This window comes from Ursus americanus, chromosome 25, assembly GCF_024610735.1.
Source record: "Ursus americanus isolate L20-20 chromosome 25, mUrsAme1.1.p, whole genome shotgun sequence".
NCBI classification, from domain to species: domain Eukaryota; kingdom Metazoa; phylum Chordata; class Mammalia; order Carnivora; family Ursidae; genus Ursus; species Ursus americanus.
In genome coordinates this window covers 12,588,796-12,607,616 of record NC_142151.1, presented here as the reverse complement: position 1 = coordinate 12,607,616, position 18,821 = coordinate 12,588,796, and the positions used below count along the sequence as shown (strand labels likewise).

General features: G+C 43.1%; 1 pseudogene; it reads right to left on the bottom strand.

Annotated features, from left to right (window-relative positions):
• Nucleotides 1–15,650: 15,650 nt before the first annotated feature.
• LOC123781790 (large ribosomal subunit protein uL11-like) lies at nucleotides 15,651–17,431 on the bottom strand (annotated as a pseudogene).
• Between the last annotated feature and the right edge of the window lie 1,390 nt (nucleotides 17,432–18,821).

Below are 18,821 nucleotides of genomic sequence, written 5' to 3'. Positions count from 1 at the left end.
CAGTTTGACACAAAAGTGCTGTCGTGGGAGGCAACTGAGATACACAGAGGGCATATGAGGACTAGGATCCCACGTCAGTCCAGGGAAGTTTGGGGACTTCCTTAGAGGAAGTAACACTTGAGCCGAGCCTGAAAGGGCTTTCCATGCCAACAAAGAGAAGAAGGGTTCCAGGCAGAGATAACAGCACAGGGGTTTTTTGGTTTGGTTTTGTTTTAAAGATTTTATTTATTTGAGAGAGAGAGAGAGAGAGAGGGAGAGCAAACACGAGCAGGGGGAGGGGCAGAGGGAGGAGAGAATCTCAAGCAGACCCTGGCTGAGCTCAGAGCCCCACACGGAACTCTATCCCACAATCCTGAAATCATGACCTGGGCTAAAATCAGGAGTCCAGTGCTTAACCATCTGTGCCACCCAGGTGCCCCAGCACATGGTTTTAGAAGGAGATGCATTTTGAGGAAGAACAGAACATAAATTCATATTACTAGGATATAGAGAACAAAGCATGAAGTTAGTGAAAACTCGGGGCTGAACATGTGGTCCGATATACCACTCAGCCAAAGCAGTTCTTGTGCACTCACTGGTTGAAGGGCATACAGTGGTCCCCCCACCTTACCCACAAGGGATATATTTCAGGACCCCCAGCAGATGCCTGAAACCATGGATAGTACCCGACCCTGTATATGCTATATTTTTTCCTATACCAAATACCTATGATAAAGTGTGACTTGTAAACGAGGCACAGTAAGAGATTAACGACAATAACTGAGAATAAAACAGAGCAGTTATAACAATACACTGTAATAAAAGTTATGCGAATATGGTCTGTCTTTGTCTCTCAAAGTAGCTTATCATACTGTACTCCTCCCGCTTCTTGTGATGATGTCAGATGGTAAAATGCCTACGTGATGAGATGAAGTGAGATGAATGATGTAGGGGCTGTGACGTAGAGTTAGGGCATTAATGACCTTCTGAGGATTTTCACTGGTAGGAGGATGATCTGCTTCTGGACCACGGATGACCCTCCGTGGGTAACTGAAATGCAGAAAGCGAAGCCCCAGGGAAGGGGGATTACTATGTGCTGGATGCTGGGCTCAGTAGGAATTATAGGATCTTAGAGAATGGTTTGGGAAGGCTTCAAGCTAGAATCAGAAAGAACAGAATTCAGGCTGTGAGAGAATCCAGGAGAGACATAATAGGTCTATGACAGACATGGGAAAAGAGAGATTTAGGAGATAGAATCAACCCTTAGTTTACTGAATGAGGCGTAAGGAGAGGGAAGAATAAAGAATCACTTCCCACTTTCTGGCTTGGGAATCTGGGTAGATAACGGTGGTGTTCCCCAAGATAAGAGGTACAGAAACAGAAGCAGATTGGTGGAAAAACATGAAGTTTGAGCACTCATATCTTTCCTCCTGCTTTTGTCTTATGGATGCAATGTCATGCTCCCGATTTCCAAAGGTACTCAAGTACTTCCGTTTGTCTTCTGCTCATTTCTCACTCTTGCCTTCTGCAGGCTCTGGAGTCTCGAGTCAATCAGTCTCTGGAGTCTTGACTCGTTTCTGGGTTTATTCCAGACAGGGTGACCCCTTCATTGGCCGTAGTCTCATTATCAGCTGTTCTAGGCTGGAGGTCATTCTGCTCTGATCACCAGTCACCGCTCTTCCCCACCTCCTGACTTTCAGAACTTTGTTGGAATCTATTCCTCTCGTGGCTTCCAACTTAACTCGCTCTGTTGGGTTGGGTTGGGGATGTCCACACCCTTTTACTTCTTTACTATGGTTTTAGTGTGGTTTTTGGGAAAAAGGTAAGTGGATATGCTCCATCTGCCATGTTAAACCAGAAGCTTCTGAGTTTGATCTGTGATAGGATATGTTTAATAGCTGTGGAACGTCTAGGTAGAGATGTATAGTAGATAAATAGTCGTATGCATGGACCTGGAATTCAGGAGGCAAATCTAAATTACAGCTAAAGATCTGGAGTTACTGATAAAGAAATGATGGGTGGGGATGAGATTGCTCAGGAAAGCACGCAGAATGAAAAGGGAATAGGATTGAAGCCTAATGCTGGGGACCATCAATAGTTAAGATAATTGTTTTTAGGATACAATATTTTTAGTATCGTAGTTAGGGAGACTAACCATGGTGTAGAACTCTCATCCTTAGGGACGAGAAGGACTCACATGGGCTCTGTGAGTTCAGGGAAGTTGCATTTAATATGTAATAAAGGTGTAAAAGCTGTAGTAAGATGATTAGGTGTAACAGAGTTGAACAGGGGGAGGATAGGAGTTCCTAAGATGGGAAAGATAATCAAGGGTGTCACCAGTTCTAGATGATGCTATCTAACCTTTTTGGTTCTGGGCCCATTCTTATGAGTCTGCTGAATAATGACTCCCATGATCTGCTTTTCCATTCTTTTCTTCTGCTGAGAACATGGCTTAGGTTCAAGTACCATTGTAAGTGAGATACGTCTTGATAGTCTCCACACATTCAGTAAATATTTATCAAGGGCTTGAAATATGCCAGACTCTTGGTGAGGTGCAGGGGATATGAAAATATATAAGGTAACATTCCTGCCCTCAAAGAACTCAGATGTATGCATAGACTGCTCCTCGTGCTCCAACTCGGGGTTGCTAACCACCATTAATTTATTAGCAAAGGTCTTGCCATTTGCTTTTAGGGAAAGTCTGGCCACCCCTCCTATGGGTAGATATGGAAAGTCTTAGGTTGGTGTTCAAAGTGGCCATTTTGTGTCCCTGGATCAACAAAGGGTGAGCACATTTTTTATCCATCTAAAGAGTGATAGAAAGTCGCCACTCGAACCCAGCATAGCACAGTGCCTGGTGTACAGTGAATTCCCAGTACATATTAGTTTATTTTGGTTTTTTGTTTTTAGTATCTTAAAGTATGAGTAGTAAGCAAGGATTCTAAAAAAACCGCAAGCCATAGTGCAATAGCATATATGAGAGAGGGCCAATAAAAAAAGGGGTATTTGCGAATAAAATTCAAAATAAGCACAGTTGGCAAAGAAGTCATTGGCTTAAAAAATACAACTAACCAAAGAACAATTGTCTTTTGCCTTCCTTACAAACACCAACGTCCAAACATAGATGAATTCTTTTAAGCTGGAATTTTAGCTGTTGTATCTCTAATCTCAGTTGTTTTTTTTTTTTTTAACCCCCTGTGATTTTTAAAAGTCTCCAGAAGAGATAGGGAAAATTAAATTAAGTAGAGAATAAGAATGTAGGTTGGTAAAAGGGTAAGAAGAGAATTAATCTAAAGTATGGTGTTTTATTATTATTACTTAAACTAATTAAATTTGTAATTAACATGATAATAGCAGTAATGGGATGAGAAGAAGGGAATTGGACCACTTCTGATGACTTTTTTTCTAGTTGAGGGGAAATCTCAATATTTATTTATTTATTTATTGGAGAGAGAGCGGGTGAGGGGGGAGCAACGAGCAGAGGGAGAGAGGGAGAATCTGAAGCAGGCTCAGGGCCAGCGTGGAGCCTGACAGGGGGCGGGCTCAATGTCACGACCCTGAGATCATGACCTGAGCCAAAACCAAGAGTCCCACCCAGGCACTCCCTCCCCCTAAATTTTTGTATTTACTCATCCATTCATTCATTGATTCATCCAATCAACAAATACACTCCGCACGTGCCAGGCATTGTGCTAGGTGCTGGGAATACCAAGATGAACTGGATGTCTCCTCCTTCTTAGGGAATATCCGCTAATTGCCAAATGAATTCCCCACTGCAGAAAGTTAGAGTGCGGCGAGTGCAAGACGCACCTTAGTGTGGCAGTGGGCTCTGGTTTTATTCCGGTTATCTGGTGCTGCCACCTGCTGGGCATTTTCTTTTTTACAGCGTTTAACCGGAGGCTTGGACAGAGAAACCAGAGTATCCTTGGTGGAGAAGCCTTCCGTCTCTATCTTTGCCTGCTGGAGCACGCACTTTTTCTGGATGCCAATGCCTACCCTCTTCCCCCGCACTACTACACCCCGCTCCCTCCCCCCATGGTGGCTTCAACCCTAACTCTTCCAGAATTGCAGGCTCCTCGCTGGCTCGTGCGCTGAGTCACCAGCCCAGTAGGCCCGGGGCAATTGCCTCACTTCTCCCTCTCCCTCCCAGTTCTGCTCCTGAGCTTCTGTTTGAAGGTTTTGGTCTTCTCTGGCCTTCTTCCCGCTGTTGTGAGAGTTAGAGTTTCTTGCCACGACACTAGGTTGTGTGTCCCTGGGTTGCTTAACACGGGCAGGAAGAGGCCAAAGGCCTTGGCACCAAGCACTTCCACCCAATTTGGAACTTACTCTCACTTCTGTGTAGGGGACCGGCATCGTGGGTGGGGATAGTTTACCTACTTCCTCATGAGTAGTCTGGTTCAGGTCCTCCGGGCTGCTTCAGAATGCTGAGCAGGGTCTTGGCTCAGGGGATTAAGCATTAAATAGGTCATTTGTTTTGCATCATCAATTCTTGAAGTGAGTTAAATGCCTTCAGGGTGGTTTCATCATTAAAAAGGAGCCCGGTGGTACCAAGTCCACCCCGGGCTGCACGGCCTCCTGCCTCATTTGGCCCTGCTTCCAGCCAACACCTTCCAATGCATTGCTAATATTTTGCCCAGAAAACACTGATCTACTTAATTCTTAGACTACTTGGTGGGGCACAAAATCCTGGAGACCCAACTTTTCCCATTGCCCGTCATCACATCAAAAATGATTCTGGATTTAAGTAGATCAGAATGACTGTTGGAATATTAAATATCCTTTTGGAAAAAATGCAATGCTAACTTTGTACTTTTTATCCTAAGTTAAGTCACGAAGTGGAAAATATAGTCAAGCATACACACATATTTCTATCCGATGGACACCCCTTTGAAAGCTCCTCTTGAGGACCCCCACATTTGTCTTTCTGGACTCTGACTTTTTAAGAACATTTCTGGAGCCCAGTGACATGCGCTGACCCGCGAGAAAGAAGACCCGAGTGGACGCGGCACTTCGCAATTTAACTGCTGAATCTCTTTGCAGATACTCTTATTTCTTGGTTCTTCGCTCTTCCTCTTTTAGCTTGACAAACTGTCCCATCAACTCCTTGAGCTCAGTCATCATTCGAATCTCTTCTCAGACTCCCCTTAATCTTCACCTTTGTTCTCCCACACAGCCTGGGACACTCCATACTTGACCTGTGGTTAGAAAGGGCCCAGCCCAGCCAGCCCCCCCCCCCCCCCCCCCCCCCCGTGTCTGAGGCTGAGGTGATTTGTGTGAAAAACCACCTGGTATAGATTCCAGGTGCCCCATCAGTGCTCCATCCAATAGGTAAATGCCTCCCAGAATTAAGTTATGATGTCCCATGTGTTCTCTCTCTCTTTAAGTAAGCTCTACACCCAGTGTGGGGCTCCAAGTCACAACCCCGAGATCAAGAGTCACGTGCTCTACTGACTGAACCAGCTGGGTGCTCCAAGTCAAATGTGTTCTCGAAAACAAAAGAGGACCCTGAGGAAGGGGAATGAGGAAGCCTGAAGGTAGGCAGCAATGAAATATGGTTAGGTCATATAGGTCATAGGAGATCGGAGGGGGGTGTGTGTGAATGTGGGTAGTATGGGAAACAGGAAGGCGTGCGGGCATGGGGTACAGAGAGAGTGGGGGGCAGGTAGAGAAACTCTCAGAGTAAGGGGTATTAGCAGGGAAAGGGAACTTTGACTCCCCCAACTGAAAGTGGGACTTGAAAATTAGGACGCAGAAACAGTCCAGATCCTATCTTAATCCTTCAGTATATTCCACAATGTGAATGATTTATTTTAAGGCACTTCCCCCCTCCCCCTCCCCACCGTGTCACTATATTTCATCACTTTGACCAGAGGTGCAGAGTTAAGGGAAGGCAGGCAGGAGAGAAGTGAAAGTCTAATCTTTCAGAATGATACGCACTTTTTTATGGACACTTTTGAAAGTATAATTTGAAATTTAGTGCTAAAGTCAGGGGACTTTTTTCCCTTCTCATATCTATTTTTTCTTTTCACATTTCTGTTTTCTTGCTTATAATACATCAGAAAATTAGAACATGCTCCTTGTTTTAAGTCAAACAATATCAAAGTCCATAAAGAAAAAATAAGTGTTCTTTAACTCCTTCAAAACTACCTATTAAAGAGCTACTGTTGACAGTTTGATGTATCATTTTCCATTTTTATAATAACATACATAAAGACCCCCATTTTTAACAAAAGTAAGATAACAGATACACTATAACTTGGGGCGCCTGGGTGGCTCGGTTGGTTAAGGGTCTGCCTTAGGCTCGGATCATGGTCTTGGGGTCCTGGGACCGAGCCTGGTGTTGGGCTCCACGCTCCGTGAGGAGTCTGTTTCTCCCTCTCTTTCTACCCTTCTGCCCCCCTCATGCTGTCTCTCTCTCTGTCTCAAATAAATAAGATCTTTTAAAAGTAATATATATCAACATATTAATTGCTACAAAATATTTCAGGCTTTGGAAATGTAATTTTTTTTATCCCATCCTCATTTTTCAAGCTATTTCCAGTTTTTGACACTATAAATATTGTCAAATATTTATACACATCTCTTTGCATTCTAGTTCTTAGCTTTTAAAAGATAGAATCCTAAAATTGGGATTGCCGTGTAAAAGGGTTTGTGTATTTTTAATTTTAGTAGCTGCTGCCAGGTAACTCTTCCAAAAGATTTGGGAGTGCTAACTTTGTGTTAGCACGGGATGTCTTATATACACATTTTAATGATTTCTCTATTACTGATTCCAGCTTAGCTCACTAGCCTCCATTTTCACTTGTATCCTGATAACTTACTCTCTTTAAAGCTCAGTGTTTTATGAGTAACTCGGATTAACCCTCCAACCCACAGTTCTAGTTCTGTTGCTCCTAGACGGCCTGTGAGTTTGAGGGGTGCTTGTGTGAAATTGTGGCATTAAGTGCGCTCGGACCATGGATGTCTCTTTCTGTGTTGACCTTTGCAACTGATCTCTTCAGGCCCTGGGCACTGTTCTCTGTCCCTGCTGATCCCTGCCTTGGGCCCGAGTTGTCACATCTCAGTTCTGTATCTTCCTTGTCCTAACCACAAAGACACATGGTGGCCTCAGCTTTTCCCGTTCCCTCTCAAGGGGCCTGGCAATTCCAGCTCCTTCCCCTGCATCATATTGGGGTAGAGACTGTGTGAGAGGGATGCCTGGGTGGCTCAGTCAGTTGTGTCTGTCTTCAGCTCAGGTCATGATCTCTGGGATCGAGCTCCACATTGGCTCTCTGCTCAGCATGGAATCCGCTTCTCCCTCTCCCTCTGCGCTCCCCCTGCTTGTGCTCTCTCTCTAAAATAAATAAATAATCTTTAAAGAGAGAGAGAGAGACTGTGTGAGAGTCCCTCAGCCCAGCCCTGATCTTCGTCTTGCTCAGGCAGACATAAGGGCGCTCTCAGAGGTTGAGTCATTCAGATTGTCTATGAAGTCAGGCAATGGTTCTATTTGTTCTGGAATGTCTCAACTGTATTTTAAGCTTATTCTGCTCTCCTAGAGACTTGGCCTTCTGGGAAGGAGCAGCAGCACCAGGCCCCACCAGCCCCACCAGAGACAGAGCCTTCAGCACATCCCCCACAATTCCTGCTTTCCCATGGGCTTGGCCAAACTATCTCCGGAGCGGGACATGCCTTTTATGACATCACATACTCCTCTCTGTGGTTATGGTATAAATATTATGTACTTGGTCCTCTAGGTGTTGGCTCTGGATATTTCAAGCCAGACTTTGAAGATTAAAACAAAACAAAACAAAACATGTTTCTCTCTCAAGTGCCTTGCTCTTGTAATTGAAAGCCATAGCTTTTAAGACCTTTTTCTCTGCTATGGACTTTACAAAATTATTTTCAAGGCTAAAAAGTGAAGCATTTAGTTGTTCACCCTGTATCATCTGTGTATCTTGAGCTCTAAAAAACCTAACATTCCTTGAATGGTGGGAAAAAGGAGATAAGTAAAAAGAATTTTTAAAAAACCCACATAAATATCTAAATATTACCCCACTACACAAAAAAATATATTCATCACACGATTAATTATGGAGGTGATGAAAAAACTTTTATTTGCAAGAATTCCCTCTTGGGGGGAAGAAAAACCCATAAATCACCCTGGGGGGGTGAGGTGGGGTGGGGGGGAAGACTGAGATCCTAGGGACATGTTATAACAAAAGTTGATTTCCAAACTTCTCCACAAAAGGAAGGAATCGGTTTGCACCAGTGAAGGACCAGGGAGGTTAATGAGCAGAGAAGATTGAGGCAAAAAGAAGTCAAGAAAGACGTCAGGATGATGCATACTGCAAAATGTGACATATTCTAGGACTTCCTAACTCTTCAGTATAATTCTATCAATCGACAGGAAAAATGTCTGGTCTGAGTGTGTACAGTGAATAGCTGAGCTTTGAACTCAGCCTGATGCAGGGGTAAACAGATCCAATGTAAGGTGACAGAAAGTGTCCAGTCCCCGGCAAAAGTGAAGCCTGCTCCACTACAGCTCACGCCCCCACCCCTCCCCCCACCCCGTTGCTCTGGCAACTTACCGGCTCTGCCCTATTATTTACTATCCTGGTTGGTTTCCTCTCATACTTTCCTCTTCTGTGCCGGTGCTGTGTTTTCATACCTTTACGCAATCATCTGCCTTTCCTCCTTTGCTGCAAAAGAGCACCCGAGAGCCACAATCACCCACAAACCTGATTCCAGGATCGCTTAAAAAAAAAAAAAAAACCCTCTTAATTTACCTCCAAGAGACGTTTTTTTCACTTTCACTTGAGTGTCAGCCAGTCACGCCTGATTGCGCATGCGTTTGACCTACCTTAAGTGCGAAGCTTTTCCTCTCTCTCTCTCTCTCTCACACACACACGTATATTTGATGTAGTATGATCATTGCATATTGCATGTCTCCAATGATGTATTACCAGTGTATACGCAGATATTGTATGTTGCGTGTGTATATTGTGAGCTTTAAATATTATATATAATACGTATATAAGTCCTTCAGATAAAATTATATTTATATCATAAATATTATGTATAAATAGACACTTGGACATTAACTGGCTGCCATTAGGACCATCCTCAGCATGGTGTCACATTCAAAAGAAACACAAACTTCATTCCAAAATAATCTTTGAAAATAGTGTTTTTATTTAGATGTTTCTTAAAGAGACAGGGACCAGAGAACTGTATCACATAACACATGTCAAAATTTCTAAAACTTCTCCTTAGGCACCTCCTTTTCCCCAAACTTTTATTTGTCTTGTGAGCAACTCAAATATTTTTGTCCCCTTTCTTCAGGAACGATAATCTCATCCTTGCTTTCCCTACAGATTTCTTCTTCTTTCTCATCTGCTTCCTTTTGCTCCCAGGATCTTTTGTCTCCTCCGGCAACTCCTATTTTATGTAGAGAGATCTACCCCTTCTCTGAGCTTCTTTTATTCTGTATCTACACCCACTATTCACCCCTCCTCTCAAATTAGGTCAACAAAGTCCTCTAACTAATATCTGATCATCCTTTTAGAGGCAGTAAAGGGGGAAATATTTTAAATTCTTGTATTTCAAAAAACTATGTTTTGGCCCTGAGCACACAGATCACTGTAGCTAGGTTTGATGTTTGCTGGTATATTTACCTTCCAGAGAGTTCTGATGGGTCAGTGCCCTTGCAAGAGCAGCTGTTACATGATTTGAATACCACCTCTGTTGTAGCAGAGAGGGACACAAACATTTCTCATTTAAGAACTTCGGGGGGGAAAATTCTGATTAGGGAAGAAAACTGTCTTTGTTAAGCATTTTGTTTGGGAAAAGTTAGCCCCCAGGGCCTGGCCTTTGTGACCTAGCAGTGGAACAAAGAAAAGTACATTTCCTTGCAAAATAAAGGTAGAATTTTGAGTTTTAGAAGGCAAAATTTGGAAGAATTTTGAGTTTTGGAAGGCAAGAAGTTAGGAACAGATAGGAGAAAACAGAGCTAAGCAATATGGCATTAGTTTAAATATAATTCCGTGCCAGGCCCTGTTCTAAGTGCTTGACTTAAATATTAACTGATTTGATTCTCAAAACAACAATAGGAGTTGAGCACTATTATTATTATTATTACTATTATCCCCATTTTCAAGTGTAGAAACTGAGGCGCAGGGAAATTAAGTAACTTAACCAAGTATCAGGGAAAAGCCCCAAATGGCAAAGAGCAAGAGGCTTGCCAGGGACACGAGTAAGGCAGCGGCAGGTTGGTCTGCCATCCCTTCATACGTGCAGAAGGAGAGATGAGACTGAACGGATGGGACCAAGGTGGTCTGTGACTCACAGCGCAGCAAACAGCGGGAACAGCAGTGCGGCCACGGGGTTCCCTGCCCCAAGTCCCATGGGGCGCTAACGGGCCCAGATGGCAGCTACTCACACAGCGGGTCGTGCTGCCTGTGAAGGACCTCGGGTCAAAGGCTCAGCATTTGTTATAGGAAGTGAGTCGTAAAGTACTCGCACTGTGAGCGCCCTGACCGACTTAACAGCTAAGTGCCTCGCTGCGGAAACTGCTGGGCTCCGGGGATGCTGAGGTGCCGTGGTTTGGCGCGCTCAGCGAGGACACGCGGAGGCTCCGGGGGTCCGTGGCAAACTGCCTTTCCCAATACCAAGGTCATAGCTAGGAAGTGATGGATTTGCACCTGAGCAGTCTGGGTCCGAGTCCACACTCTCTACGCCATGCAGTCATCCTGCACTGAAGCCTAGTACTCGATTTTAGCTTATCAGTTGTTTTATTGTGACTGCAGTATGAGCTCCTCTTCAACGGCCACAAAACATAATAAAGCATTACACACAGCTTGAAGTCAGCCGTAGTTTGGACGCGAGCGGTTTGGCGTGCTGTCAGAGTGACAAATTGTTTCAAAGGAACAACCAACAGCCCAGGAGGTGAAAGGCAGAATGGAGAGAAAGAATTCAGTGGGAGCAGCGACAAAGGTCCTACAAAGCCTCGTTGAGATATTGGGAAGATGGAATATTCCATCTTAAGGGGGACTGGATTGTGAGTCCATTTTTATTAAATCTGAAAGTGCGAGATGACCCTACAAAACTGGAAGGCTTGGGGGCTTCCAAGGGCTGGCACCTGGGGAAGGGACAGATAGCTGAATCAATAGATACATGGTAGGTAATAGTTAGGGAAGGGAGGGAGGGAGGGAGGAAGGAAGGAAGGAACGAAGGAAGGAAGGAAGGAAGGAAGGAAGGAAGGAAGGAAGGAAAGAAGGAAAGTGAGTATTCCGTGACATTCACACAGCTAGTGGCTTTAATGGTTAACCATAAGCCTGAGAAGGAGCAATCATTATGCTCATTTTACAGAGGAGGAAACTACCAGTCAGGATGGTAACTTGCCCAGCACCACATAGAAAGTGCCAGACCCAGAAATGTAATCCACGCATTCCTAAGGCTAAAATCCAGATTCTTTCCATTCCACACACGGCCTGTTTAACCTGGGCAGGAAGGAGAGTGTGCAGAGAACACAAATGATGGGTGAATCCCGTCCAATGAAGGATAATCAGTCAGCATCAGCGCCCCCTACAGCGTGGGCGGGGCACGTGTCCACCTGCTGCTGGCTCAGGGCCAGAGCTGGGCTCTTTTCTTTCACCCCTGTAGAAGATTATTTATTTATTTATTTTGTTTGTTTGTTTGTTTATTTATTTATTTATTTATTTATTTATTTATTTATTTTAAAGATTCCATTCATTTATGTGACAGAGAGACAGCCAGCGAGAGAGGGAACACAGCAGGGGAGTGGGAGAGGAAGAAGCCGGCTCCCAGCGGAGGAGCCCGACGGGGTACTCGATCCCTGAACGCCGGGATCACGCCCTGAGCCGAAGGCAGACGCCCAACGACTGCGCCACCCAGGCGCCCCTGTAGAAGATTTAAAAGGATAGTTACTCCACCGACCTCTGGATAAAAGAATGATGTGCTTTCTGGGGTTATCGCATTATAAATATCAGAATAATTCTGTGTTTCATCAAAGGTAGGGTAAAATCTAAGACACGTTCCAATTCCAGACGTGCTGAACTGTTGACTGCGGGCATCTTAACATTGCCCAAATACAGTATTAAAAGCACACCTAGCAGGCAGAAAAATGCGTAATACTTAAGTTTTTGCCTTTCTCAGGGTGACCGGGTAAAATGGTTTTTTTGCTGTGACTGTGCTAAAGGTTGATTTTGTTTTTGTCGTTGCAGGATTATTGATGTGTGAATTGCAACTCCTACACCGACACCTACACACACAGGCGCACAGCAGGCACACACCCATGAAATACCTCCTGGTGACCGGGAAATTGATACCAGTGGTTGCGCCAAGATGCAGAGACTAAAGGTCAGAGGGGAGTATGAAATTTACTTCTCAATGAATATCTTTTGTGTGGGTCGAGATGTTACCCGTGTGCACATTTTACTTTTTAAGACGCCTGTAAAAACAAATTGTGGGTAAACCGGATTGCTTTTGATGGCAACTCGAATAACTAGACTCTGTCTCATCATATTATCAATCCCTTGACCCCACTTGATGGTAAATATTTTCTTATATCATGCTTCCTGTGTCCTTATGAAACTGTTGATCAATTTTAAGGTAGTTGGAGGCACTGAGTCGATTTCTATCAAAGTTAGATCTAGGGTCCTTTTTAATATCAGGGGATGATCAGTATTGCGGTTCACAACTTCTTTTAAGACCTCCTTAGAGAGTCAGTCTTTTCTCCTAAGACAATTGCAGGCGGACCCTGACATAGAATGCTCTTGAGTACCACCTCCCTCCTCTTTGCGTGTACCTGATCTCATATTCTTCAACAACACATTGACAAAAACACGTGTTTAAAAATATAATAATTCTGGGCACGTGGGCGGCTCAGTCAGTTAAGCATCTGCCTTCGGCTCAGGTCATGTTCTCAGGGTCCTGGGATCAGGTCCCTCATTGGGCTCCATGATCAGCAGGGAGTCTGCTTCTTCCTCTCCCTCTGCTGCTCCCCCTGCTTGTGCTCTCTCTCTCTCTCTGTATGTATCAAATACATAAATAAAATCTTTAAAAAAATACAATAATTCCTAAACTCACAGTATATACAGTCCTTTTATATATAACATTCAGCAATGGTTTGCAATTAGGGCTAATTTTGCCCCCTGGTTCCCAGCAACAGCTGGTAATTCTGGAGGACATTTTTAGTCATCATAACTGGGTAGGGGGTGGCAGCGGGGTTGCTAACTGGCATGTAGTGGGTAGAGGCCAAAGATGTTACAATACGCAGGACGAGTCCTCCACAACAAAGAACTATCCAGCCCAAATTGTCAGTAGTGCTGGTGTTGAGAAAACATGCTTCAAAATTTCCTCATATTATTCAAGGAAAATGTAATTAGTGCTGGCCAAGAATGGATGAAAATCAGCTGGTGAGGGTGGGGGGTGGGGGGTGGGGGGGTAGGGATTGCAGTGGCAGTAGTGCCACCAAGTGTTCTGGTACTTTGCAGATTATAAGATAATATGTCTTATAATTAAATCACGAGGATCTAATCTTTATGGTTGGAATAGGTATTAGTTGATCTAGTATTTTTACAGTTGGAGAAAACTGAGGCTGTAAAATCCTGTGACAGGCATAGCTGACCAAAAGCAGCACTGTTCCCAGAAGCAGTGACTCCAGACAAGGGCAGCTCAGCAAGAGAGGAAGGGCAGCATACGAAGAAGACAGGGGCCCTAGACTAGAGGTGGAGCGATGTCGGCAGAATTATTTGCCACAGTTCACATTTGGCTGAGGTAATAGAAATCCAAGTATCTTTTTCAAAGTGTTCTATGGCCTTTTCTATCATGGCAAAGTGGTGAAGGCTTAGGGTTTTAAAATTACTTCAAATTGTAGCAAGCCTAAAATATTAATACATTTTTTAAAAATAAATCAAAGAAACAAAAGTGTGCTCGATGTGCATATACATGGAAGACACAATGAAAACAAGCAACACTTTTTAAAGGGCTGTGACTTCAGGTTTCAACAGTCTCTCAGAACTGCGATGAGCTGGTCTGAGTCCTGAGAAGAATGTCCTTAAGTAAACTAGATTGACTTGAATAGCTCTTAGAACAAGGGTGGTGAATAGTCTCCTTCACTTCATTCCAACTCTCATCAGTTAGTAGTGGCTTCTTGAAGCTCTATACCATCAAGGACTCTATGACAGAAGTAGAACTCGGTGGGACATGTGGTGTGTCAATGTCTGTCATGGGCTTGGGAATGGATTACGGTGGAGATATTTGACATTTCCTGACCTAAGACCAAAGCAAGTTGAAAGAATTCCTCTAATTCTATCTCGAAGATTGAATCCAAGATCTTACCACTATGATGAGATGAAAGGCCATACTTACCACTTAAAATGAAAGTAGAGATATTTAAGAAACAGAGCAAGAGTCAATGTTTGTCCTGATGCCTATTGTGTCCAACTCTCCTGGGGCATCTGTGGCCAAATTTCCCTTCATGAAACAAAGTGCAAATGGACCCCTACCAGATGGAAATCAAAACCACAATGAGCTATCACCTCACACCTGTTAGAATGGCTGTCATCAGAAAGACAAGAGATAACAAGTATTGGCGAGGATGTGGAGAAAAGGGAACCCTTATGCAGTGTTGGTGGGAATGTAAATTGGTGCAGCCACTCTGGAAAACAGTATAGAAGTCCCTCAAAGTTGAAAATAGAACTACCACATAAACTAGTAATCCACCTTCTGTGTATATATATCCAAAGAAAGGAAAACAAGATCTCACAGAGATAATCTGTACTCCCATATTCACTGCAGCATTATTCACAATGGCCAAGATGTGAAAACAACCTAAGTGTCTGTCCACCGACGGATGAATAGCTAAAGAAGAGGCTATATATAGCCTCTTCCTTTATATATATATTTGGGGGGGCAGAAAGCAAAATGAAACTTTGATTCTTTTAATTAAGCGTGATTCAGAAATTTCAGGGGACTGAGATACAGAGATCAATCAAGAGGTATTTCTCCAGCTCCTTTAATTCTCTACCCCAAGAAGATATTCAGCAATATCGAGGTAATACACTAATTTTAGTCTTCTGTGAGGAGATAATGTCTCCAAGCGTCAGAGCAGTTTTGAACATCCATTGGATTGGCCTTCTTGGCACATGCAGAGGGTTTTGCATGTAGCTCTTACCTAAGAGAGATGACTACTTCAGGCATGCATCAGGGGAGTGGCATGTAACCCGTACTTAGTGGACATAACAATCAAAAAGATGGCCAGTAACAAGTGCTAGCAAGGATGTAGAGAAATTGGGGCCCTCATGCACTGCTGGATGGAATGTAAAATGGTGCAGCTGCCTTGGAGAACTATGTGTGCCTCAAAACATGAAACATATAATTACCATATGACCCAGCCATTCCAATCCTGGATATGCACCCAAAATAACTGAAAACATATGCTCACACCAAAACGTGAACACAAATGCTTATAGCAGCATTATTCATAGTAGTCAAAAAGTAGAAATTTACCCAAAATTTACCCAAGTGTCTACCAACTGATAACTAGGTACACAAAATGTGATACATATGAGCAGTGGATTTCCTCTTTCAGTTAAAAGATAACTTAGGAAGTTTTTAAATTTTTTGGTGGTCAAATGATCCTTTTATTGAAATGTTTTCCTTTGTAGTTCTTAACTAGTGGGGCATTCCACTGCACTACTGTTGATGTTATCTATGACATCATGAGGGTGGCGGCCATCAACATTGCTGCCCACAGACGCAGCAGTCCCCAGGATCTTTTTAATAGTTCCAGAAAGTTCTTTGGCTAAAGAACAGTGCCACGTCTGTTGGGCAATGTTGACAATCTCATCAAAAGTGATGTTTCCTATCTCACATCGAGGTCTTTCATCCATTTGGAGTTTATCTTTGTGTATGGTGTGAGAGAGTGGTCAAGTTTCAAGAATCCATCAAAATCATAGAGGAGAACATAGGCTGTAACCTCTTTGACAATGGCCACAGCAACTTCTTTCATGACACGTCTCCAAAGGCAAGGGAAACAAAAGAAAAAATGAACTTTTGGGACTTCATCAAGATAAAAAGTTTCTGCACAGCCAAGGAAACAGTCATCAAAACAAAGAGACAACCCACGGAATGGGAGAAAATATTTGCAGATGAAACTACAGATAAAAGGCTGGTATCCAAGATCTACAAAGAACTTCTCAAACTCAATACATGAGAAACAAATGATCAAATCAAAAAATGGGCAGAAGATATGAACAGACACTTTTCCAATGAAGACATACAAATGGTGAACAGACACATGAAAAAATGTTCAAAATCATTAGCCATCAGGGAAATTCAAATCAAAACCACACTAAGATACCACCTTACACCAGTTAGAATGGCAAAAATTGACAAGGCAAGAACCAACAAATGTTGGAGAGGATGTGGAGAAAGGGGATCCCTCTCACACTGTTGGTGGGAATGCAAGTTGGTACAGCCACTCTGGAAAACAGTGTGGAGGTCCCTTAAAAAGTTAAAAATAGAGCTACCCTATGATCCAGCAATTGCACTACTGGGTATTTACCCCAAAGATACAGATGTAGTGAAGAGAAGGGCCATATGCACCCCAATGTTCATAGCAGCATTGTCCACAATAGCGAAATTGTAGATGGAGCCAAGATGCCCCTCAACAGATGACTGGATTAAGAAGATGTGGTCCATATATACAATGGAATATTACTCAGCTATCAGAAAGAATGATTACCCAACATTTTCAGCAACGTGGACAGGACTGGAGGAGATTATGCTAAGCAAAATAAGTCAAGCAGAGAAAGACAATTATCATATGGTTTCACTCATTTGTGGAACGTAAGGAATAGCAGGAAGATTGGTAGGAGAAGGAAGGGAAGAATGAAGGGGGGGTAAAGAGAAGGGCGAATGAAACTTGAGAGACTGTGGACTCTGGGAAACACGCTGAGGGCCTCAGAGGGGTAGGGGGTGGGGGGATGGGATAGACTGGTGATGGGTATTAAGGAGGGCACGTATTGCATGGTGCACCGGGTGTTATACACAAGTAATGAATCACGGAACACTACATCAAAAACTGATGTACTGTATGGTGACTAACATACCATAATAAAACATTTTTTTTAAAAAGTGATGTTTTCACTGTGCTTCATGTTTTTCTGCTTCTTTCTGTCTCTTGGTGGTTCCGTGAGAGTTTTGATCGTCAGGGCAGAGGCAGAAGGTCCCACTTCAATCTGGGCCTGTGTGTTCTGAGTGGTCAATTTCACCATCATTCTTAGACCCTTCTAATCACTGGTTGCCTTGGTGAGGTCATCATCAAACTTTTTTGGAGACAGACCCAGGGGGCCAATCTTGAAGGCCAGGGCAGACGTGGCACTGACTTCCCCACCGGGGCACCTCAGGTAAAGACTTCGATCTCGGCAGGGCTGAACTGAGACGGCATGGTGGAGCCGGCCGGTGTTGGACGAACCCGGATTCGGGGTGGCCCAAGACAGTTGCACCTTCGCCTCCTCTTAGCCAAAAGCCAAAAGCTTACGTTTTAATTTTAAAATTAATTCCTCTTGCTTTATACTGAGAGAGAACATAAGATAATCTGCCCAATTTATGATTTCCCCAACTTCTGACAAAATATTAAATATTATAAATACTTCAGGCATACTAAAAATGAAGGTGTATTGTTTTGAAGCATACATAATTTTGAACGTATTGATTAAATCAAACACGTTTATTAAATTTCTCAGCTCTCTATATTTATGTATTGTTTATCCTACCTGTCAAAGAGTAAACATGTTAAAATGTCCCACTCCAATTGTGTTTCTGGAATTTTCTCCATGTGTTTCGTTTTTTTTTTTTTAAGATTTTATTTATTTATTCGACAGAGATAGAGACAGCCAGCGAGAGAGGGAACACAAGCAGGGGGAGTGGGAGAGGAAGAAGCAGCCTCATAGCGGAGGAGCCTGATGAGGGGCTCGATCCCAGAACGCCGGGATCACGCCCTGAGCCGAAGGCAGACGCTTAACCGCTGTGCCACCCGGGCGCCCCTCTCCATGTGTTTCTATTATCTTTTGCTCTGTATAAAACTGTACGGTGTTTATGAATAAAATCACATGACTCACCATGGTGCAGCTTTAGCAATAAATGGTGGTCTGGGGCCTACTTACTGCCTTTGCCTTACATTATATTTTGTTCAGCATTACTTCTTGCTTTCTTTTTATTTTCTTTCCCTGGTATATCTTTGCCTATCTGCTTTCAATATTTTTTGTCATTTTGGCTTGAGTATGTTTTGTATATGGCACGGTTGTATATACCTGGGTGTGCATGTGTAAGTATGTGTTTAACCAGCCTGAGAACTACTGTCTCTGAATAGGAGAATTTAAGAAGTTCAACCCATTTTCATTATTATAAGTGTACCTGTTACTATAGCACATTATACGTATGTTTTGTTTTTATTCGTTTTTGTTTTCTGTGTTACAACTGATAGACTATGTTTTGTTTTGTTTATAACCTCTGCAATAACTTTTGAAATTATCCAACCACGTTTCTCAAATTTTCAATAGAATAAATCACAGAAAAAATGAGTACATTAAACAGCATAAACATGAAACCGTATGTGTTTAGCATTGAAAAACATCACCAACTAAAGGATAACTGGGAAAGTATTTGCAACAAACATGATGGATACTCGCCCTACAGACGAAATCAGGAAAAACTGGGTACAACAGTCAAAATTGTATTTAGCTACAAGAAATAGAAAAGGCTACTGTGGTGGCTTCACAGGTGAAGGGATCGTTTTACTCAGGTAACAAGAAATCCTGTAGGAATCAGTCCAGGCT